This window comes from Podarcis cretensis, assembly GCF_951804945.1.
Source record: "Podarcis cretensis genome assembly, chromosome: 6".
NCBI lineage: Eukaryota > Metazoa > Chordata > Lepidosauria > Squamata > Lacertidae > Podarcis > Podarcis cretensis.
In genome coordinates this window covers 45,514,188-45,539,034 of record NC_137175.1, presented here as the reverse complement: position 1 = coordinate 45,539,034, position 24,847 = coordinate 45,514,188, and the positions used below count along the sequence as shown (strand labels likewise).

Sequence of the window (24,847 nt, the reverse complement as noted above, 5' to 3'; positions counted from 1 at the left end):
TTAGAGGCTGATCTCCACATCTGAATGGGACAGAGAGAGGAGGGACCCGAGACATAGATTGACTCCCCCCTCCCCCCCGCCCGCCTCTGAGACTTCCATTGAGGAAAACGGAACAGGAGAAAGGGGTGAAGGAAGAAGAAACAGGACCCCCCCCCCGAATACAATAAGAGAAGAAAGCGGCGGCAAAGCCTTTGGCAGGAGAAAAGTATGATCATGCCTGAACTGTGTTAGTGCTTTCTCTTCTCTCTCTCTCTCTGTCGGCTTGCTTCTCCCTCTTTCTTTCTCTCTCTCTTTCTCTGTCTCTCTCTCTTTGTCTCCGAGGTGTTTAACTTTGGGGGAACCTCGGGCTGCTGGGAGCTGGAGGCATTTCTGCTCCGCAAGGGACGAAGCTGGACGAGGCGGCGGCAACGGCGGTAGCAGCGGCGGCGGCGGCGGCAGCAGCAGAGAGGCAGCCACATGCTCCAAGTGGGGGGTGTTAAAAGTTGAGACCCGATTCCAGGCGCTGTAGATCGAAACAGGTTGGTGGGATCTTTTAACAGTAGCAGCAGCAGCAGCAGCAGCAGCAGCAACAACAACAACCCTCCCCTCCCCCCTCCTCTTAAACTTTCTAGTTTAGTTTTTAATCCATACAGTAGTTCCTTCCTCTTTCTCTCTGCAACCCCCCCCCCCCCCCCGCCGCTGTGCGAACTCTTCTGCTTTAAAGATAGATATATATACCTTGCATTGAATATTTGCGACCAGGAACGACTTAAAGTTGATAAACTGGCCGGTCTGTTGCGCCTGCCCCCCAGGTGTTTTGGAAAAAGCAGGTGTGTGGAGGAGGCTGAGATTTATGCTTTGTTGATTCCCTCCCTCCCTTCTCCCTCGCCCCCCTTTCCCGCATCCTTCCTTACTCTCTCCCTTTGAGATTGCAACCTCAAGGATGTTAGGGTGTGTATGTGGAAAGTATATATATAGAAAAACTACTTGGCGAAGGCAGCCTCCTCTCAGTTTAATTTATCTGTGCCTTTTGATAAAAGGGACGCGTGAAAGTTCGGGGTACCCGGAAAACGGAGCGCTCCAGACAAAGAGAGGTGCTGGTGGAAATAACTTTTCAGCTGGGATTTACAGAGGGTGGCATGGAAACCAAAGGAATCGGATATGTGAGACTAGTTGGGGTGTTGGAAAGCTTTCCTCTTTGTTCATGGGGGGAGCTGTGAGGATGGGAGGCAGGGATAAGAGGTTCTTGCTTCTAGGGAAAAATGAAGGAAGGAGCAGGCAGTGAGTGGATTTTTTTTAAATTTTTTTTGTTCCTCTGTTTTGTGAATGTGAAGAGGGGTGGGGAGTAGATGTTGCAAAACCGCTTTGGGGTTTCTGCAGATCAATCAGTCCTGTAAGTGTGTCTTTGAATTACAATTTATTGTGATTGACAGGATGGATAGGCTCAAAGGCACTCACATTTATGGTCTTCTTGAGTACACAATTAGAGTGGGGGTGAGATCCTGAATTGGGATAGCAGAATTTCTTGTCTTCTCCACTCTGAAATAACTTTTTCCTGGCAAACAAGTTGGCAACGGATAGGAAAGTTTTTTGTCTAGCGAAAAGATCGGCTCTCTGGCTTAGTTCTATTTAGGGTAATAAAACTTTGAGGTGGTAGAGATGCTAGAAAAATATTTCATAAATCCTGAATTCCCCTTATTTCTTACCGGTTTTTATACGGTGGCTGAAATTTAAATTTGCTTTATTCTAAATAACAAGACTAAAAAAAAACTTTATTGGCTCTTTAAATTATTATTTCCTGCTGGGAAGGTAGCAATAAATATACTCTGTTGTTACAGTAGTTCACTTTATCATCTACATTCTTAAACGAGCTTGATCTTCCTTGTTTTATATATTTCTTAAATGCACAAAATGTATTTATTGCAGTCAGGTAATGTTTTTGGCCCAATCAGTCTTTCAGTCTGCCTCCTCAGCTTCTTGTCGATTAGTCTTCTACTCCCACCTTTAAATGCCACCTCTGAATTAGAAATGTTTCTAATATCCCTTAGAGCAGCAAACTTGAAATAAATTAGCAGAGAAATGATTGTATACATTGTTCACTATAATACAATGTGATGCCATCCAGTGCTCCCTAAAAAGAGGGGGGGGGACGTATATAAATTTTTATATAACCTATATAAATCTGTATAGAAGTGGGAAATGTTGCAAATATATATAATTTAAATGCCACGGTGATTGAAACTTGAAAGGGGAAAATTTATATTCAGACTTAGGAGCTTAGAAGTGGTGTTCTTGGTTTATCTGTATAGGCTTCTCCTAACTGAGAGAACTTTTTAAAAGCACAAATCTTAAACAACCTAAAACATCAACATATATTTTTTTTAAAAAAGGAGCTCAGTAGATATTTTGCTGTGATTGTGAGTTGGGACTGGGTCTTCTAGTAGGTGTATCATAGTTTTGTGAGCATTAGTCGGTCATTAAGAGAAAGGGATCAAATTCATTATCAGCCTTTCTTGGGCAGCTGAGAAGTTTCAAGTAAAATGTATTTTAAAACTTGTAGTTGACATGGGTCTATGAAGATAATGCTCCATTTCTATCATCATTTCATCACCATTGACACACAGCAGAATAATTAATAAAGTTATAGATCTTGGTTCTTTTATAAATTTTCATACGTGATAAAGTTCTGAATGCTTCGTAACGCAGATGAGTTCAAATATGGGGGGAGTGTTAAAAATGGTTTTATTTTGGCAGACCATTTTTTTTTGTATGTGATCTGAAACAAAAACTCCCATTGAATTTGGTATTTAAAAAATGAAATCATTTAATCATCTCTTCTCAAGTTCAAAATAAACTTCGAATGGATGAGAATAGGTATACTAATTCATTAGAGACACTTAGACTCTAAAAGATCTTTTGAAGCGCAGTATTACAAGGAATGCATTTGACAAACTCATAGTGAGATTTGTCTCTTCTTAATTTAGCCCTAAGGAATTTCACTACAGATCCCATTCCAGGGTCCATTGGTGACTTCAATCAAGTGCTCAGTCCGAAATAGTGTTTCTTTGGAGACAAAAATTTACTCCAGTTTTTAGCAATGGCTTATAACTTCAGTTTAATGCTTTCAGAAAAGCTGTGGGGTGTACAATAAAAAAGAATTATTACATTGTGTTAAAAGGTGGGTATAATCAACAACAGAAATAGTATAGTATTCTACAGATATATTACTACATGTTAAAACATTTACACAAGAAGGGGCTTGTGTTGCTCACAGGCCATTTTCTGTCAAATTGTCACAGTGTGTTACTTTCTTAGGCACTGGGCCCTGTGAGTTGTGTATGCTACCTGCAATAGCATCCAGGATCCTAAACCATTTTTACACATATTTAACATTTCTTAATTTCTGTTAATTGTACTTTAAACTGAGAGCATATATTGCAGGTGAGTGATGCTTGTATAACATGATTTAAAATATTTAACCCCCTTCCCCTCTCAAGTTTTAAAAAAACCAGTCAGATTTAAACTAAGAAAGATGGTCAGGACCAGATTCATAATTTATTGTGCAAACCAGGTCTGGTGGTGTGTGTGTGTGTGAGTTGGTTCTGGTTCCAAATCTTTGTTCCTTTATTTTCTCCCCCTCAGAAATGGGTGCACATTGAAGTGGAGTAAATTGCTGAGCTCCTGTGTTTCCTGTATTTTGAATTGATTTTATATAAAGTTCTTGGAAGTTTAAACAAATCTTCAAAACTTAATGCTTATGCGTATGTGCATAGATTGTAAACATTTAAATTTTGAGTGGGGAGAACATCTATTTAGTTACAATTGATGCAAGTGATTAGTTATATTTTAAAACTACAAACATACTGAAAAGGAAAAATGTTTCTCTAGTAAAGTGCTATCTTATATGATTAATTTGAGTATTTTGGCATGGTATTTTGGCATGATCAAAAACCTTCTCTCCCATCCATTTTTGAATTCTTTTTTTAGCAAAGATTAAATGGGGCGGGGGGGGGGAGTATTCCAGTCCCACAGGCACTAAGCACTGGTGTTAGGCAAAAACCTTCTTGCAGAGTAAGATACATACAGTAGGCTGCCTTTTCACAGCTCCATTGTGTAATATTGTAAGGAAAGCTGGGTAAATAGGCATGGAATTTCTTTCTTCCCGGACTGGTAACTTTCTAGACCATGAAGTCGTCAAGTTCATCTGATACTCTAATGTCACAGTTTAGGATTATAATAAGAAAAGTTTTTTGTTTGCATGCAGGACTAAAGGATGTAATAATTGAGAAAATAATTTGGAGTGAATAGTTCATTCAATTTACACTGCATATTTTCTTATTATATTAACATTTTCGATTGCTCTTTTACTTATTAAGAGTACAATCAATAATACCAAAAAATCTGGTGGATCTCTAATTCAGATTCTCTTTATAGAAAGGAGGGTTTCTTTAAGAAGAAGGGGGAAATCTATAAAACAAAGAGCAAATAAAATAACCACTTCAGGCGCTTTCTCTTTTTCTTTTTCTTTTCTAATAACCAAGCCGGGAACTATGTGCAGTCAGTTGTGAAGTTTTTGCCCAAAGAAGCCTAAGAGCTTTTCTTTTCTCATGGCAGAGGGGATGCTTTTGAATCTGATAATGTTTGTGTGTGTCTCGCTGTGGGGCTGAAATGGGGAAGGGAGGGGGTGATGGCTGAAATGTTTCTGTTGCATGTGGGGGGAGATCGAAGTTGGAGGAAGAAAAGATACTGTGGTGTTTTGCTTTTAAAAGTGACATACAGTGCAATTCACCCAGAAATAAATCTCACTAAGTTCAATGGGACTTACTTCCAAGTAACCATGGTTAGGACTGCTGTGATAAAGCATGTGCCTGTGTGAGAACTGGGGAGAATCAGAATTCTGAACCCCCACCTGAAAACTAGAGGGTGAAGAGATGGATCTCACAGAAAAGATGAGCATATATGTGTTCCCCTTCCCTTAGAATGTAAATTTTATAGCTTGGCACCATTTAGTAAAGAGCTTTCCACCTCCGCTTCGCACTTCCAATCAGTGCTTTTCCATGAAAGTTGAAGCGGAGAGAGAAGTCATTTGTTCACCAAAGTCCTTCTTTACTGGTAGCAGGTGTTTGTTTCTAGAAAAGGCATTCACTCTAAAAAAAGGTTAGGGGATAGCATCATATAAAGCTACTCATCTGTGCCCTGTGCTTCAGGAAGACAACATATTGTTACACAGGTTCTTGGCACTGAGATCCTGCAAGAAATTCGTTATCAGCCGTTATAATCAAACTCTGCTTGTGTATGGTTTGGCCTTCAGGGTAGAAAAAGGCTCTCTTATTGCTTCCTTATGGAGGAACTTGCTTTTGCCTGCAAAAATATATTGTTTTATCCCAGTTGTCTTAAGAGAGGGCAATAAAAGATCTTTAACATGATTTAAAGACAACAACTTCAAAACAAGTCCCACTGATGCCCGTTTTGATTTAATTATTTTCAATTTGGCATTGTTGTGCTGTTGCATAGAACAGGATGCCACCTTTCAAACTTGGCTAATTCACTTTCCTCCAGGGCTGAGTGATTTCCTCCTTACACTGGGAGTAATTGCCACATGGCAGATTAAAACACACCTTCAGAATTGTTGTTGATAGGAAGAGAGTGATGACTTAAATTATATGAGGGAAATCTGTACCTGGGAGGTGTGTGATAGGAGATATGATTAACAAAATAATAAATTTTCAAATTTTGAATGCAGTTTTACTATTATATAAACTTTGAAATTGGCATCTGTGCCACAAACCTAGATTTCATTCACTTCCATTTGTTGATTTGTTCTGTTAATTTTTCTGGCTCTGTATCAAATAGACACATTAATACACTTATCTATTAATTCATTGTGCTGCTTTGTCTCAGAAGCTCCTTCACTGGACATAAACATTTTTTTCTTGGTAGTCGAGAGGGAGGCTTTTGAAATGTTTGTTTTGTTTTTAAGTTAAAAATACTATTTTCACATTTGACTTTGTTCTTCTACCCACACTGGAGTTTCAGTCCTAGTGTGTGCAGTTTGCACATGGAATTTAAAACAGTTTTTGTTTTCTTTGAAAAATCTGCTTGTCTTACGTGAAAAGGGTTTTGAAGCAATACAGGGGGGAATGCAGTAGATAGAACATTTCCAGAATTCAGTTTCAATTTGTCTTATAACAGTGTATATATGTGTGCGCACGTTTGAACTGATGGTTCAGTTGATTATTGAATTTCTACCCGTTAATATATTTTCCACAGAGATCCTGATTTTAGGAAAGGGTTAAAAAGCTGAACTAGGAAGGAGGGTATATTAAAAAGTACAAGTGCACTTGCACATTTGTATACATAAGGTAATTTAAGCCAAGATCCATAGTGTGGGGATTCATTGGGAAAACCTGGAGTCTCGTTTTGTTTTGTAAAAACCCTGCTTGTCTGGTGAACAGAAGTTGTCTGTATAGAGGACGGTTATTGAAAACTTTGCAATGTAAGTTATCTCATCAGGTCAGTAGAGTTTCCTGGACAAGGTGTTAGTTAGCATTGTGAATCTGACTCTTTCAAATTCACTATTGCACATCGTTCTCTACTGACTTGGTCTTTATGGCAATATCAGCATTTGTTATCTGCTAGCTTGCACATGTTACCCAACCTCCATGTCCTTGCAAAGAGACAGAATCTGATCAATTCACTGCCCGCTTACCTGAAACACTTCCATCCGTTTCAGGACTTTCAACAACAAATGGATCAGTAGACGAAGATTTCTGCCACCCATTAAGGGCTGTTGTGTATCCTGGCATTCTGGATGGAGTATTACGTTAACTGCATGCAAACTTCATAAAAGCACACTATAAAAATTCTAAGTATCGATAAAAAAACCCACAAGCATTGAAAATACTTGGGTGGGAGAGAGAAGCCACTGTGCCCCATTTTGATATGCTGCTTCTCATTCTGCCCCACTGGCGAAACTTTACCACGTGGTGCATTTGAACAGGCATTAGCATATAGGCAGCAGCTAAACCAGAGTTGGAAACAAACCTATGGAAGTCACTGGCATGCAAATGTTTTAATAAGCCGACAGGGGTTGGCAGAGGAGGCACAGAGAGCTCTGCTTCTCTCCCAGCAGCCTGCTGCATGTCTATACTGGGTGAAGAGGAGGCAGCTTCTGTCCTGCAGCAACTTACTTGCTGGAGTGCCCCATCCATCGTCTGTCAGTCCATTAGCTCACTTGCATGCAATTCCTTACTGTTTATGGCTACCAGGCAAGTGTATTAATACAGGGGTAAACTAAACAATTCATACTTCGAAGTGGGAAGAGGCTTTCCCGAAAGGTTTGGCAAGCCGCTTTGAGGTTTTATTACAATCAAGCTGTATATAAATCTTGTTAAATAAATAAAAGCAATTCTCTGTGAGAAGCTTGACTTTGCTTCACTAGTTCATGAAATAATGAATAAGGAAAATCACTGCAAATTCATAAGGGAAGAGAAGTTTGCATCTTTTTTGAAGAATGGGAGCGTAGGCCCATTTGTATATAGCAGCTGTATGCCAGTGAACCTGGATATTTTAACACGAACACTATCCTGGCACTATTTCTCCTCAGTCTATTTAGCTTCCTGAATTTATGCTGGTATGGTTTAGAAGAGAGCCCTACTTGCCTGTATAAGCACAAGAAGGGTGGGATAGCACTATCAGGTATCCTGCATGAAGACAGTGGGAAATGACCAGTGGGCCTCTGCAGTATTAGGCAACGGAGCATGTGTATAGTGTGTTCCTTGAGGGCAGCATAGGAGCTAACATGCTTCTGGATTTATCTGGCACTGTTTGATCCTGTCAAAAGGAAACTGTGTAATGACTCACACATGCGGGACTGAACAAAGCAGTTTTGGGGAATATATCCCATCCCCGAAGAGGCAGTTTGCTCAGTTAAAAACCAGTCATTCCTCTTTAAAAAAATCTAGGAGTGGCCAGCGGCTTAAAACTGTTCTCCCATATCCCATGGCCTCATACAAACAAATAAAACATGGGAAGCGGCAAAGAAGAGTGTAGATGAATTAGTTGATATTTTCAGGCAATTTTTCTAGGGTTTTCCTATGGTCTATTTCCTATATACACTTCTAGTTCACATATATTTTAAGCTTTACAAATGACAACCCAGGTATATTCAAATAAAACATAGTGATTGTTTTCTCTTAGGCAAAAGGCCGATATAAGTAGATGGTGTTGACCTGTGTTTCAAGACCTAGACTGTCTAGTTCACTTTTTGGTTGTGCTGTGATCATCTTGTGTTGCTTTGGGTGGGTCATTGCTTCAGTAACATCTAATTTCAATGACAGGTACCCCCGTTTTGGAATAGAATTACAATGAAGTAGTTGGGTGTACTTCTTGGTGTTGGGCACCTTAGAAAAGCCTCTGTAAATAAGGTACTTGACCACATGAACAGGGTGAAAAAAAGCTTGCTTGTGTGTGTGTGAAGGATTGGAGGAAATGCAGAAAGCCTGTTTTTCTGCCATCAGCAAAGACTCAAAAAGAAGTATATAATGGGAGAGGCAGTAGATCCTGTCAAATAGCAGGACTTCATCCATTGTACCAGTTACAGATAGGTAGCCGTGTTGGTCTGCCATAGTCAAAACAAAATAATTTTTTTTTCTTCCAGTAGCACCTTAAAGACCAACTAGGTTAGTACTTGGTATGAGCTTTCGTGTGCATGCACACTTCTGCACACAAAAGCTCATACCAAGTACTAACCTAGTTGGTCTTTAAGGTGCTACTGGAAGAATTTTTTTTTTATTTTGTTTCATCCATTGTAGTGAGGTAGGGAACAGCTGGATTTTTAGATGAAGGGCAATACTATGCCAGTATAATGGAGCAAAGTGATATTTGAGCATCGTCAAACACTTCGTACCTTAATTTTCCTGGTGTACCCTATAGGATAATTCTTTGCATTCTTGTTATTCAACATTCATTAACTCCAAAATATTTACAAATGATTTATGTTTGTAACCTAGTAGGGAGTTTTTAAACTTGAACCCAGTGTGTTTTGTATAGAAAGCACTCCATAGCATGACCTGAATTTGACCCAGCTCTGCCCATTTTTCTGCCCTGAAGATATTCTTGGGACTCTCAGAAATGGCTTCCCAGATGGACGAAGGTCTGGGTCACAGAGCTCTTCCGATTTACGTGTGAAAGGATGCTGCCGCCTTTTGGTTTAGGTCCTGATTTGCCAGATGTGGGATTAAAAGTGGAAATGCTGAATATCAGATAATTGACATAACTGGACTGTTTGTGGCAAGTTGTTTTGCTGCAATCTGATTAGTTACAGCCAGCCCTTAACGTCACAATAAACAGCCAGTTGGAATTGATTACTATCTCCTCCTAGCTCAGGCTGAAGCAGCATTATCTTTGCCTAGACAAGGGAGTGGAAACAGTACTGTTAACATCTCTCTGCCTTCCTATTTTTTGGTGGGGGGGGCACTCATGTATGGTGTAACTAGGTTCTTAGGGCTGACTTAAATGCCCATCAAACATTTTTTGTGTGCCTAGCTAGTTGACTGAGAAGCATTTCAAGAAGGCAAGAAAAAGTTCATAGAGGGGTGCCAAGGATACAATACAAAGCTACATCTTCATCTTCCAGTGAGCCTAACAGTCTAGAACAACTTGGTTCTTGGAGGTCACTTTCAGTATTATTGACCTTTTCCAATTCCAGAGAGTATGCTGATACCAAGCAGTTTATGCAGAGAGTTGGCATCCCTCTCTTCTCTGATTCATCTTGGTTCAACTATTGGACATACACAATGTTTTAGGCAAGCTCCAGCTTCTATTTTAGAAGATGCTGTGCCTTTGTTTCTTGCAGCTGCCCGGCATTTGTTTTGACAAGGTACCTTCTCCAAACAGAGACTATGGCTACAGACTCTGGCAAGTTGCATTTGTTCATTAATGAACGGTGCCCTGGTTTTCTTCTATTTCTTCTATTTCTCTGCCTTCGTGTATTATAAACTGCCAAGATACTTTCTTAGCAAGCAAAATTTAGCAGTTTTTCCCCTCGCACTTAAAGAAAAATTGCAGACTGGTTTTTTTCCAATAAGTAGAAGGAAGAGGCTGGCATAGCAGAGTGGAGAACTGTGAAGAAGAAGAAGAAGAAGAAGAAGAAGAAGAAGAAGAAGAAGAAGAAGAAGAAGAAGAGTCTCTTATTACCCACCCCCCTTCTAGTAGAAACCGTTTTCTACAAAATATATCAAAAGCAGTCACTTTTTTGAGATTTTATGGGTGTTTTAACTAGACCAAACTATGCAGTTGGGTGATGAAAGTATGTTAATATTACTTTTGCAGTAGACTCTTGAGGTGGCATTTACAGGTGTGAAGGAAACCAATTGTTCTGATTTAAAGATTTAAGTTGCAGGACTTCAGTCAACTTCACCCCTGACCTTTTCTTGTCCTATTTTTGCCTCTGATGTAAACATAACATTCATGTTGTTCATGGAAGGAGGCATCGTTTTAATTTTGAGTGCCAAAAATCTTTGCACTGAGGTCGCTTTCTCTCCTACACCCTATTCATTCAGTCAGATAAAGTGGTATTTCAGTAATACAACATAAAAATCATGCTGAGCATTTTCTTTTTGTTCATCTAACTTAAAATTTACCTTTATGCCTGGCCAATATTTGGTTTCAAGTATCCCATACTTCATGTCATGTAATTCTGAGAGTTACGTTTGGCATAGCGAAAGGACAGAAACGATCATTTCTCTCCCTAGGCAATTAGAAATTAAAACTTAATACTCTGGTTTTTTTGAGATTTAATATTTTCATTTTTCATAACGAAGTTGTTGCACTATCTATATTTGGATGAAATGTTCTACATTTGTGATCAGGTTGTGTATTATTAATTTCTGTAGTGCTTTTAAAATTTCTGTATTCTTGATCTTTATAACATACTCTTTGACAGTTTGCTATTATCCCCATTTTAGAGATGGGGAATTTATAATGGAGTGCCATTGGTTACCTTTGTCCAGCATTTTTTCTGTTGAAACAAACACTAAAAAGAATTCTTGCTATTTGCAGCCTTTTGTTAAAAAGAAAATAGAAACTATTTTTTGGCTCCATTACCACATTCAGAGAAATGATCTACAAATGAGAGTCCTGCTTGTTTCAATTTGTACGCTTTCAGACAGCACCTACTGTTTTTATTTTCCAATAGTATTTCAGTGTGAAGTCTTAAAAGTAACCATAGTGCAGAAATTGGGATCTCGCCTCCCACAGGATACCCAAATAGGATTTACCGGGCTATGCTGTAAGGTTGAGCTTTTATTTTTTTTAATGGCAAAATCTTGACAAAAAAACGACACTGCCGACACAGGTTGCCATCATATGTAAAGATTTTCCCAGACATTTCAGCAGTTTCTGCCCAGACGCTGTTTCTGACACCTGATTGCCAGCTATGTCCGGGACATTCCGGATGTATGGCAACCGTACTATATGAATATTTTCAGAGGAGTAAGAGAGGAGGCTGGTGTGTGTGCAAAGTATATATCTGGTGTGTTCTTTAGTAGAAATGCCCTATAGTGTGTCTTCTACCATGTAGCTTGCTCAGGGTAGAACAACTTTATCACTGAAAAGGGCAACTACCAGTAAAAGAAATAACACCATTCTTGTGGAGTCCATGATTGGCATGTATTGGTGATAATGCAGCCACCTAGTGTTGGTTTGGAATCCACTGGGCCAAGCGTGGTAAATAAGGCACTTGGTGAGGGAAGTTCTAGATCAACTCTCCCGCTGCTTTAGTTTCCCTACAATAATGCAATCTCTTGTCTGTTGTGAAAGGACTTTCTCAAGGGAAGGCAGAAGGGGTTGGTTGCTATTAGTCTATTGATTCTAAGGGAACAATAGGGTCAGAATGAAATATAACTAATGAAAAGCATTTTTGAACATGCATGTGTTGCACTAGGATGGGAACTTCAGATAAAAACTCCCTGTTATGCACATTGAATTCTGAGTTATGCAAATGTCCAGAGTTAAAAACTCTCTGTCTCTGTCTGTCTGTCTGTCTGTCTCTCTCTCTGTCTCGCTCTCTCTGTGTGTTCTTGACTTTCTATAGCCATCTGGAATGAAGGGAGACATACTCAATGTTTTGATAACTGATGTAGTTCCTTGTACTATGAAACCAGTACAAGCGCATCTGACCTTTTTGCAAAGAGGGCAAAAAGAAAAACCCGGTCATGACTATTCTTACTATTTGACTATCATTTTTCTTAATAATGTAATATTTATTGAAATAAAAGGTTTCCATGCTCTGGTGTCAGCAGAAAATGTTTAGAGTTTCTACAGTGTTTTCACAGTCTAGAGTAAAAGTCCGATGTGAATTTTTAAGTTTTGCTGCCTCAAACCTTGATATAGTAGTCTTGCCCTGACTTGGAATAACCAGGTGTGCCTTCCCTCCCCCGGCCCATGCTGCCAGATGGAGAAAGTTCTGTTCCAAAGTTTGACACATTATTGCATAAAATCAAATGTCTGCTTTTGCTTGCTGATGCGCTGTAAGGCTGTGTATTTTCTTTAAAGGTACTGTACATATTCATGTGCTTTGAAAATATATTGTTTGAAGTACAGTGCACTAAAATAAACTGAAGAAAGGAATTGTTTGAATAATGTCTGTTGGATTCTGTAGTTCTTGGTTACAGCATGTAAATGGTTGGAGGTATAGGCTTTGCCCCAGAAACTGGTGATGGGTTCCTTGTGGTGCTAGTTCTTTCTTGGAGTGGCATGTTAACACATTATTTATGACATATTATAAAGTAAGTATAGCACTGTCTAGGTCTGTTAAAGGTGGCATGGCAACATGATGTCTCTGTGCTTGTGACATTTTACCTAGCCTGTGTGTGTGTGTGTGTGTGTGTGTGTGTGTGTGTGTGTGTAAGGGGGAATCTCATAGTTCCTGAGAAATAGCAATATTTTTAGACCCTATATTCACAATCACCGGAATTGTGTGGTAAGTCCTTTCCTGGGCTGTACCACTTCAGATTGCAGGTGGTAAATTTTCTCCATGGAATCAGGAAAAACACCCTTTAGAGCAGATTAAAACTCTTTACCCTGGTGTACCGAGCCCCCCCCCCCCGTGGGAAGCATTCAGATGCCACCCCATTTGCACCCTGAAATGGTACACTCTAAGAAAGCCTCAACTATGTAACTTCATTTATTATGTAAAATGGGCCTAAACTTTTGTACAGTACTCTCCCCTGACCCAAGTTCAAGTTTGAGTGTGACAGTTTCTAATGAGGTTCAGTTTGCATTATACTACATATGGACCTGATAAAGTGGTAACCCAGGAGTAAGAATCGGTGAAATAAGAGAGAAGCTTTTTTAAAACCCATCTCTTCTTTGAAAGGGTTTTGTCATCCTAGTAATTTTAGTTAATCTGAAGTAGGAAAATCCTTCTCCTTCCAGTGTTTTTAAATCTTTATATGCCTCCACTCAGTGATGTATCCAATTTGAGGCTATTTAGTGCTGGAGCACTTGTTCTGTCATCTAGGGATGAATGAATTTTAAGAGTTTCCTTGGATTTTAAGGTCTGGGATGAGACTAGAATGGCACTCAGGGTGATTTCTGATCCTTGGTCTCCAGGTTGCCTTTGTTGAACCTCTTCCTCCTTGGATACTCTGTAGACCATCTTAGAATAAAATACTATGAAGAATGTATAGAAATACCCCAAATAAGATAAAAAATTCCTTTCAGCAATCTTTCATTAGCATAGTTCACTTTTTGGTCTATCAATCATTTTGTTCTTGTGTGTATGGAGTTCGTAGCACAGTACTGTAAGTACATTGGTACCTCAGGTTACATACGCTTCAGGTTACATACGCTTCAGGTTACAGACTCCGCTAACCCAGAAATAGTGCTTCAGGTTAAGAACTTTGCTTCAGGATAAGAACAGAAATTGTGCTCCAGCGGCGCGGTGGCAGCCAGCGGGAGGCCCCATTAGCTAAAGTGGTGCTTCAGGTTAAGAACAGTTTCAGGTTAAGAACAGACCTCCGGAACGAATTTAGTACTTAACTAGAGGTACCACTGTACGAGGTACCACTGTACTATGATTAGTTGATTCCTTCTTGATGAAATCAAAGACAGTCATGTTGACCCAGTTTAGGCTGATCTCTGGCTAATAAGCCATGGTACATTGGACTGAGAATGAACATTAGGCTTGTAGATGCCCTTCCTCCCTTTCCCTTCTCTTATGCACTCTGATGAAAAACTACCAGGGTTTGTTTAAATCAGTCTCCTATTACATTAGAACCAGGAAACCTGAAACCAGGTTTAATCTCTGATTACAAACTAGGATATGATTTTCCTAGTTTTCCACTGAAAACTGAGATTTAATAAAGTCTTGCATTATAGTACACAAGAATAGGGAACAGGGAGGCGTGCAGGTATAGCACTTTTCTCTTGGTGCAAAAATCATTTATGTCTGAAATAAGCCACTGTCCCCCTTCCCCCACCTGTTAGAACTGAAAGTTCCCTTTTTGGCCCAGTAATAGCATTAAGGCACCATTGTATTTCCTCTATTCTTAATTTTCGTGAACCACCCTGATAAACTTTTATACGGAGGTATAAACATCTCAAACATTGCAAGGAGTGTATTATCTAGCACTACTCTAGAACTATTATTTTCCCTCCTAGGCGGCATTCATATTTAGCCAACTATGGGAAGGGAATGCTGACATCTTGCGTGTCCCACTTTTAAGATGTATGCATTAAAACTAAAAATAAAATAAAATATGTAACACCATATTTCAAGCTGCAAAAATTTCAGCTTTTGATAATTTCTATGTTCCCGAACTTTGGCATGTTGGATATAGCTCAGGCATGTTCAGACCCTACTGTTTTGTCCCCATGTGAAACAGAACACATCAAGGTGTGCAAATGAAGGTGACTGTCTAAAGAGCTTCAGACTGCCTGCACTTTGTGAGGACAGTTGCAGTAGTAACAAAGCCAAAATCACTCTGTTAATCATCTGGAAATAGCATTCCACCCTGACATAGCTGAAGGGGAAGGTGGGGGGTGGTGGAGGAGAGGTTCCAACATGACCCATAAACACAAGAGGACTACCATAATCTGATTTGTTAGTCTGGGATGAGCTGGATTGTGAATCTCTTTCCAGTTCTCAATAGGAGCGATAACGCTGCCATTAAAGCCCTGAATGCAACTAGTATTTATTTTGCTGTCATATGGAGTTCTTGCTATGGGTTAGTGATTGAATAGGTAGAGAGATTCACTTTCTGCTGTAGAGGAAAAGTTAAGACATGTCGGAGAAACAGCTGTTTCTTCCGATTCCATGCTTGTCCTGTGATCATGCAAGCTACAATTTCTTCAGAGCTGTAAATCTAGTATTGTGCATTTTGTGAAATCGAGAGTGCAGGAGCTGGAAGGCGCTGAGGACCTTGGGCTACACATAATAGCTAGCATAAGATGACCAAGAATTTTTAGGTCTAAAAGAACCTGCATATTTGTCTTCTTTTCTCTCAGTCTCTTTCGCCTATTAGTCCATGTGGCGGTAAAGCAATATGGGAAAGTTTTAAATTGAAATTATTACAGCTATTTCTGGCGTCACACCGAAGTTGGCCAAGTCAACTGACTTTGTAGAGCTACCATTTATTTATTTATTTAGAGGGGGGAAATGTGCAGTTAGATTTGCTCATATCTAACATGTGCCTACATGTAATTCTCTTTGTGATGTGAGCTATTCAGTTACTTGTTTAATAGCCTATTCTAAAACTAGTAAACTAGTTCTTAGCTGTTTCTTGTTGAAGGAAGTGGCTAATTTGGAGCCTTGTAAACTGTAAGGAAAAATTAACTGAAGCAGGCAGAGTTCCCAGATGTACAGCTTTGCACTGAGGGCGGCACCAGTTAAATGGTATAATCTTGCACTATAGGCATGTATGCACTGGATACATTTTTGCCTGGAGGATTTAGGAATTTGTCTCCTGGCTGCTGGTACTACTTACTGATTCTGATTTATTAGTTCTTTATTGTTAAAAAAAAATTGATAAGCCGCACCATATCTGTAGGATATAGGAACAGTTTTAACAGAACAAACATTTTCATAGAGCAGTTTGGGACAGGGCCAAGGTCCATTTCCACTATCTTCTTGAGGATAGCAGTTGCTTTTTTTTCATTGACAGCAAACTGCTGCTTCTGTTGAGTAAAGGGCTTAATTAGAGTAAGACACTGGATAGGCTTTCCGTATCTGAGTACTTGTTATGCTGCATCTTCTTGTTCTTTCTTTGACAGTACGTACAAAATGATGGTAGTATTTCAGCAGCTACCTTGGTGGTATGACTGAGGTATGCTTCACTCTCATAAAACAGGGCAGAACTTGAATCAGGGAAGTTGATTCACACAACTCCTAACAAGTTGCCGGTAATGCCTTTTACTTCTTGGATTCTGTAGTGCATGCCTGCATGATTAAAAAAATATATATTAAAGTCTTGTTTAAGACAGATTCTTGCCTTCCGAAGAAAGTGTGGTTGCAGTGGGGGGGGGGTGTTTCAAATTTTACTGTATTTTTACTTATTTAGGGTATTTCTTTCTGGACGATGCCCATCCACAGTGGCTTGAAGTAGGAAATGTTTACAAAATATCAACTGTAAAAGTTTGCAAAATATATACAGTGTTCAAAAACAAAAAATAAATAAATATGCTCAGTTGGCCAATTAAGCACTTTTACAGCACTAGAAAAATAGAATTGTATAGTTGGAAGGGCCCCAGGGGTCATTCTAGTCCAACTCTGCTGCAATGCAGGAATCTCAACTAGGAACTCTCGGTTCAAGACTGGACTAGTCAGAAAAGAGATGTCTTTAAAGCCTTTTGAAAAACTTGAAGCCTGGAAGCCTGTCTCAGATGCACTGGCATAAAGTTCCAAACCCATGCGGCCATCATGGAGAAGGCCTTCTCCCTCATTTAAACCAGCAGCTTAAATTTCAACCAGCAGTTTAAATGAACACTTGTATATGAGAGCTTGTTCCTTGGCCTGCTTCTTCTTGCATCTGATGTTTGGGGTTATTCGACAATACAGTCATACCTCGGGTTACAGACGCTTCAGGTTACGTTTTTTTGAGTTATGGACCCGCTGAAACCCCGAAGTACTGGAACAGGTTACTTCCGGGTTTTGGCGGTTGTGCATGTGCAGAAGCGCCGGATTGCAACCCACGCGTGCGCAGACATGCCGCTGCGGTTGCAAACGTGCATCCCGCACAGATCCCATTCGCAACCTGAGCGTCCACTGTAGTTTCAGCAGAAGCAACTGGCTTAGAAGCTTAGAATATGTGGGCTGAGCCATAGCTGCTTTATTAAGCACCCCCAGCTGATCACTCATCAGAATATTGCCAATGTACCTGTGGATATTTCTGGTGCTTGCAATTTATAGGTAGCTGGGCAGACAGACTTCTCAATGTCTCTAGGAGCAAAGAAAACAACAACTGGAAAGCTGTGTCTCTTACACACACACACACACACACACACACACACACACACACACACAGGCTTAGTAGGGCCAGAAATGCTTTTGTCTGGTTCTGAATTGGTGATTAAGCCATTAGCTGTATGTAGCTAATGCTTGAGATGACAACTAACCCCCCCCCCCACATTTGACTTTCTTGCTACATGGTGGGGCTGTATGTTTTAATGCACATATTAAACCTTTTACTAAGTGTAAGACCAAATGTGAAAATGGGGGGGGGGGCTGCTATCTGAAAATCTTGTTGAGGTGTAAATTTGTCCCATGACTGGTAATGACTTCTCTTGTATAAGCTATGAATGAAGGAGACTGGACACAGTATATGCAAACTAGCTGTATTTGATGTCTTCCGCTGGTGAATTCGCGTGAGCTTTCCATGAGCTAAATCCCTGCTTGCAGAGCAGCAAAGTCATTCAGAGCCTCGCAATCCTGTAAAAATGTAAACACGCAAATCAAGGTGGGAGATGAGGCTTCCTTTCATTACTTTAATTTTGTGTGTTGTGCATGTTTCCTTTATTTCCTGCACACTTTTATCCATGTGCAAGTGTGTAAGGTAGGTTTCCAGTAGCAGGAAACACTGAGGGCATAATGTGGCTAAGAGTTGCAATTCCATTCATTTTCTTTTTTCATCCACGGTTGAATTTTTTTTTCCATTTTTGTATTTTCTTTTCTGTTTAATTAGGTTGTGATGGGAAATTATCTCTATTCGAGAGTAAAACTCCTGACTTTGTCCCAAGCCGAAATTTTGCGTGTTGCACAAGTACATAATGGCGAGAGGGTTTTTTTTTTTAAATAAAAAAACAATTTCTTCATAAAAGCTTCTTAAAAGAGAAACTGTTTTCCTTCCCCATGCTGCCTCCTCCCTGCCCCCCCTAATTAAACGGTTTGAATTTGCACGTTAACCGCTTGGCGCTTCCTCGGCGCCTCAGATGATTAGAAAGGGATATTCATTTATGCCTTTTAAACGCCGCCCCGATTAAAATCAGAGAGATTTTTCCTTCATCAAAATCTAACATCCTTGAAAAATTAATTTGATGCCTCTTGTTATCAATTAATTGAATCTCGTTGGGAAGGAGGCTTGTGCAGCGGGTGGTTAGAGCTAGTCCTTCTGTTCTTAGCTGCTTTTTTAAAACACACTCTCTCCCCCCCTCTACTGCTTCTTCCAAACTGTGACATTATAAAACTTTCTTTTATTATCTTACTCTTCTTATATAAAATAAATGAATAAAACTTGTTTCTGCCCCCGCCTTTCTTGGGGTGTCTTCATATACTGTATAGAAAGGAAACCTCCTCTTCCTTCCACTTCCTAAGAAGACTTCAGGAAAAAAATAGTGCTTGAGCAATTTCTTGCCAATGTAGCTGGGTTTTCATTCTCTTTCAAATGGGGATATTGGATATTTCATTTGACTCTCCCTTTCAATTAAAAACGTAGAGCACCTTCACTTAAACCTGCTTCTTTTCTCTGCTGAAGTAATTTTTTTGTTGTAAATTTCGGTTCTTCCCACGAGACGAGACAGACTCCTTCAATATGAATAGACTTCTTTCCCCACTTTATTAACTTCTCAACTCTTTGTCCCCTTTTCTGCTTTCTTAAACAAAAAGCTGGCAATCAAAGGTACTGACTTATTCGCACAAGCTTTTTTTATTATTTCTTTAAAAATTATTTAAATAAACTATATCTTGAAGTGTTTTTCTCTTTTCTGCATTACACTGAAACTGCAGAGTTATTCAAACTCTATGTCTCCCTAGTTCTATAACATGATCATGAATAGATGGATGGAGCAAATTTTAGATTGCAACAGAATAGCATGAGCAGTAGAGAACAAATTTTTCACTTCCTCAATCTCCATTGCTTTAGAAAGGCCACTCCTGTTAATGGTACTTAAGTGTTCTCACAGACCTGGCAAGAGTATAAACTTGTATGTATCGTTCACCTTACGGCTACTGTTTTCAATCCTGTAGTGTTCTTCCTCAGACTGGGATCCCTCTAGTGATTAGACTATACAGAAGTATTTTGAAATTAAAGTTTTTTGCCCTATCTGTCCATCTGTCTGGATATAAAATGATAATCATGGAAGACAACAATGTAAACTTACCAGCAAGTCTGTTTAATGGCTATCTCACCTAGCTTCTCTGCTTAGTTTGGTCCTTTCATAGCTGTTTTTATACAGCTGTTGTTGAGAAATGGTAGTGTTTCTGATTAACGACAGTCGCAGCTGAGAGCATAGACTTGTCATGCAGAAATGGCTTCCCCTACAGACAGAGCTACTGATTCGGCAAAAGTGAATGAAATTTTATAAATTAAACCATATGCACTTTTAAGAAAACTCTACTGGAGTCCAGTTTTGCATAGCAAGTAATTTTGCAGGTTAATGTGTAATTGGCATAATTCTTATTTATGTGAATATGGCGGTGGATGCAATTCCTCTTTCAGAATGAAAGTAGGAAACTATTATTATTAGGATGAATATATTTCAGCATATGCAACTTAAAAGTGCTAACAGATTTGCCAACTATAATTGACATAAAGTTTAAAAATAAAACTAGTTGGAAACCAGGCATGTGCCACTGACTCCATTCCTTAGCTGGTTGGCCTATTACTAACAGAAACTACAAAAAAATCCCCAAATGTGAGAACCTGATGGTAGCACAGCAAAAGCCATAAAATAGTTTGGACCTCAAATAAATGAAATGTTTTGGAGCATAATTAATAATTACCCAAGGGTTACCTTTGGTTGCACCTAGTATTGTCGAAGGGGTAGACCATTTAGCTCAGTTGGGGATTGAACAAAGCACATTTTGCATGCTAACTATGTGTTCTACCACTAATAATGCTGGGCTTTCTACTTTTTCACCAATTTCTGAGCCTACAATGCACTTTGCTATTTTGATCACAAGCTTATCTTTTCAAGGGCTCGCAAAAATGTTCAAGACCCATTTACACTCTGTAGGCTGTGTTTTGTCACTTGCTTGTTCTAAACCATCAAGGGGTAGGAGGAGAAATATCAAGTCATAATTAAATCGTGGTCAATATTATGCTCCAGTTAGTTGTGAACCTGAACGTAAAAACACTACCTAGCTTGGTGTGTTAGATATAAAGTGATAACTGAGCTGCTACTATTGTGTGTATCCCTTGAATTACTGATTTCTTAATTTTGTTAAGTAGATTCTGCACTATGACAGCAGCTTCATGTATTATAGTCATGCAAAGGAAAAAAGTTGGAAGGTGTATGCATCCCTCTTTTTAGTTTCATCATCACTGATTGACTTGGAAAACTCAGAATTTTTTTCTCTGGGCCCTTTGGGAAAGTGATGCTTTCGAGGTTTCTATATTGAAATGTATTTTTCTACTAAGCAGAACAGCATGGTTAGTTGGTCATCTCCTGCACCAAAGATGATCTTCGTGGAACAGTCGGGGGTGTTTGATGATAGAACTTCAGGTTAGGTGTTGGTCTTGCAGAGCAGAAATTGAACTTTAGACTATAAAATGCTTCAATAGTCCTGGTTTTATGCTACCCTTAGAAGCTTGCTAGTTTAGTTGCAGCCTCCTATGCTTACCCTGATACTTCTCTTGGTTATGGAAGTTCACAGTGCAGTGCATTGTGGAGCAGCATTAGAAACTCTGATATATAAGATAGGCACAAAATGGCTCCTTAAACCAGGGTTACAGTCACCAAAACAGAATGCCTAGTTGCTATTTTGGGGCCAGACAGCTCAAAAGCTTCCTGAAATTAATTGTGATTGCGCAGATAAAATATAACAGATAGAATTCTGCGGGATGCGTTGTTAGTGTGTGAAAACAGTCCAGATCCAAGGATCTCCAGGCATGCACTTCCAGAGGGCTGGAGACATCAGGTACCATCCTGATACCTGGGCATCTTCGCTTGGTTTCAAGTGGCCGATAGCCAGGTGCCAAATGAACCTGGTGCCTGGCGAATTTTGAACACTGTTGTGGAGATGACTTCTGATCCCCCCCTTCCTCCAATGGATTTCCCATTTTATTCTCCCAACTACCCTGTAAAATACTGTGATCTATATCAGGCCTCTGAGTGAACTTGATGGCTGAATAAGGAAACCCAAGCACATTATTTAAAATACCACAGTGGCTCCCCCAACATTCGATATATTTTCTTGACAGATTGGGAATTAGGTAAGCAATATTTAAGATAGAAAAATATTACAATATTTGTTCCGGATTGGTTCAATTTTCGCTTCTATTGTGACTTAATATACATCAAGTTTGAAAGATGTACATTAGAGCCCTATACTTGTTTACTCTGATGTAAGTCCCACTGAGTTCAATGGAGCTTACTCCTAGGCAAGAGGGTTTAAGATTGCAGTCTTCCAGAGCAATCCAACTTCCTCCTACCCACTAGCTGTAGTAGTGGAAACCTTTCTAGAGCGGGCAAGGTTGATATTGGATGGTGTGCTCCTTCTTACAACTTCAAAGTACATTCTCATTTAGATATTTTAAGTCCTTTTTTTAATTCCACAAAAAACCACACGCTCAAGTAATACATTTTCCAGCATATTTTGAATAACTTATGTCAGTACGCGTCACCTTAGTTTTCTAATGCTGAATAAAATGTAAGGTTTGTTCACATGAAACTAGAAATTTCATTTGCCCTCTCACCTTTTTGTGCATGTGTGAATGTTGTTGATGGGAAATAACAGAAGAGGTCCATTTTCAGTGACTAAATTCTTACCACTGTAGGTTTGGCCTTTGCATGATAGCCTGAAATCCCATATATGTTTATTGGAAATAAGCATTGAAAGCAGAGGGATGCATGCATAGGATGAATCTCATTTTTAAAAAATACTGTTATGGAAAAACAGCTTTAAACCCTGCATGTTCAGTGGTACATATTCTCTCAAGGTTGGCATGCATAGCTCTGAGCCTTAGTTGTTGAAAAGTCATACAGTTTATATGATTTTGATTACAAGCCTGGGTTGCAAAAAATAGGTGTTATTTTTTATATATACAAAAATAAAATGGGAAAAATCTAGTTTATAGATTCATAGTATCCTTTCCCATAAGCCACACTTGAATATTTCACTCTTAGTCTGGCTTGTACCTGCAGTGACAATTGGTACTTATTATCACTTGGGTTTGCCAAGCGAGTGGAGAAATAGCTAGTCCTTAAGAACTGCATTGTGCATATTTTGGTATTGATGTGAATATAAGTTAATTTGCACATGCAGAAAATATTTAACAAGAAAATGGTGTCTGAATGATTGTCCTTCAGAAACATAGCTCTTTTTCTTTTCCCCACTTTCATTTTAATAGAGTATTCAGGGACTTCAGAGGCAGTGGGGTAGTACATTTTACCCCAGATCGCATGTCAACCATCCTGGACTTCCAGAATGTATACCAAGGATACACAAAGGTGTCTTACCCTAGGCAACCTCTTGCCCTGTCTCTGGATTGCTCCCCCTTTTTACCTTGCGAAAAGCCCCTACAATAATACCTGGATAACAGGTGAGGCTGTGACAGTTCTTAATAGTTCTCTTGCTCTTTTCTTGGGAATAAGAGAGGCCACTCTGTATATCTTACATACATTTGAGCTTTCCACACAAATGTGACAGTATATATCTCTTTGCATTTCATACACTTCTGACCTTGCTATTTACATGCCTCGTCTCCCGCCTCCCACCCTCAAGCCTCCGTAGCCTTATCGTCAGTTGAGAATCATGCTTCAGGTATCTATTGAAGTGGACTCTAGTTCACAAATACTTGCACTGCAATACATCTGTTAGTCTGTAAGAGGCAACAGGATTTTGTTCTTTGCAGGGCTGCTCGTTATAATCACTTTCCTAAAATCTGGTAATCTATCCTCATTGTGGTTTGTACTTGATTAAAAGCAAGACCTTTTTGTTCTGTATCACTTTTTATGTATAGTTTGGTATAAACTAGGGGGGTTATATGATATGATGGAAAATTTGGAAAACTCGGATCTGAACTCTTGAATGTTCTTTGGCTTTTTAAATCCCATTCTTAGGTGTATGCCTAAAATGCATCTGGTGTGAACTTGGTGGTAAACCTAGGTTGCCTTAATTGGCTTGATAGAGGACTACAGTTGTTTTGGGGTGCCAGAAGTTGGGAATGACCAGATTCATTCTAAAAACAGAGGAAAGTATTGGCTAGAGATATTGGCATGCAAGTCCAGAGACACTGCATATGCACAATTATATTTTGAGGATGTCTTTTATAAGAGCAGTCATGTTGGAAACATGCATTTTTTTTTCTTATACCATGAAATAGCCTTCCCGGTGGCAACAGAACAAAAGTTTAAAAATTCAGTTGCCATCTCTGAACAGATTAGTGCTGGCAAGCAGTAGCCTCTTCTCTATGCCCTCCTCCTTTTTGAAACCTTTCAGGGTGACACAGTGAGGAAGGTTCTGTTACCCTCGCTTAGACCCAGTCACACACACACACACACACATGGTTTCCTGAGTCTCCCAAACAGTAAGGCAGGAGCCCCTGTGTGTGCAACGTCACTATTTAATTAGTCGTCCCTGATTAACAAAACTTGGCGTTCAGCTTCCTTCTGCCCTCATCTTTCCTGGCTTCGAATCAATGGCTTTGATATGCTAATTAGGGAGTAATTTAATTTCAAAAGGCCGCAATTAACAAGGGTGTTGTGGACATGCTGTAGTTAAGCGGCGTAATCTAATTTGCATTAGTAACAAGCAGGGACTAATTAGAAGCTTAATTAGACACTTAGATGGCTCTTGTGTTTACTTTCTTAATGAGATGGAGTGGGGCTCTTTTTTTAATCTTTTCAAGAGCTCAGCAGAAAGCAAGCAGTGGGTGAAACCAGGATGCCAACGCCTGGCACTTTTTCAGTCGCTGAAGGCAGCTAAAGCAGTCCGGTTGCCTCACCCAGTCACTCCTCTCCGCAGAAGAGATGAAGGCTTCCAGTTCTAGCCTTGGCATCTCATATAGGATAATAATGGCGGAAGAAACTCTGCTACTATGGAAGGATTTAAAAGTTGGCTATTCCCCCCCCCCTCATTCTGATGAAAGGCACATAGGAAGTGACCTTGTATCATGTCAGATCATTGGTTTGTCTAGATTTATATTCTATAGATCAACTGGCAGTGGCTCTTCAGGGTTTCAGGTGGAATCTTTTCTAGCTGTATCTGGAGATACCATGGATTGTACATGGGACCTTCTACATGGAATATTGACCTATGGCCCTTCTAGGGGAAGGCAAGTGACTGTATTGGAGAGGCCAATTCCTGCTCATTGTTAACTATGTGGTCCCCTATCGAAGTGCTAAGTTTTGCTTAAAATGATGGATATGCAAAGGCTGTTCTAGGCTGTATTAGAGGCCCATAGATCCTTTACCAATTCATCTTCATTCC

The 24,847-nt window shown here is 39.6% G+C and overlaps 1 protein-coding gene across 2 annotated transcripts in view; it reads left to right on the top strand.

The window, feature by feature from the left end:
* The window catches only part of FOXP4 (forkhead box P4), a 153,521-nt gene continuing 128,674 nt past the window's right edge, over nucleotides 1-24,847 (top strand). Inside the window, exon 1 of one of the 2 annotated variants that reach the window (XM_079980874.1) lies at nucleotides 1-205. The gene's annotated coding sequence lies outside the window, so the exon portion shown is untranslated. Of the gene's footprint in view, nucleotides 206-397; nucleotides 519-24,847 lie in introns of those variants that run through there. The other variant, XM_079980873.1, reaches the window with a different exon arrangement.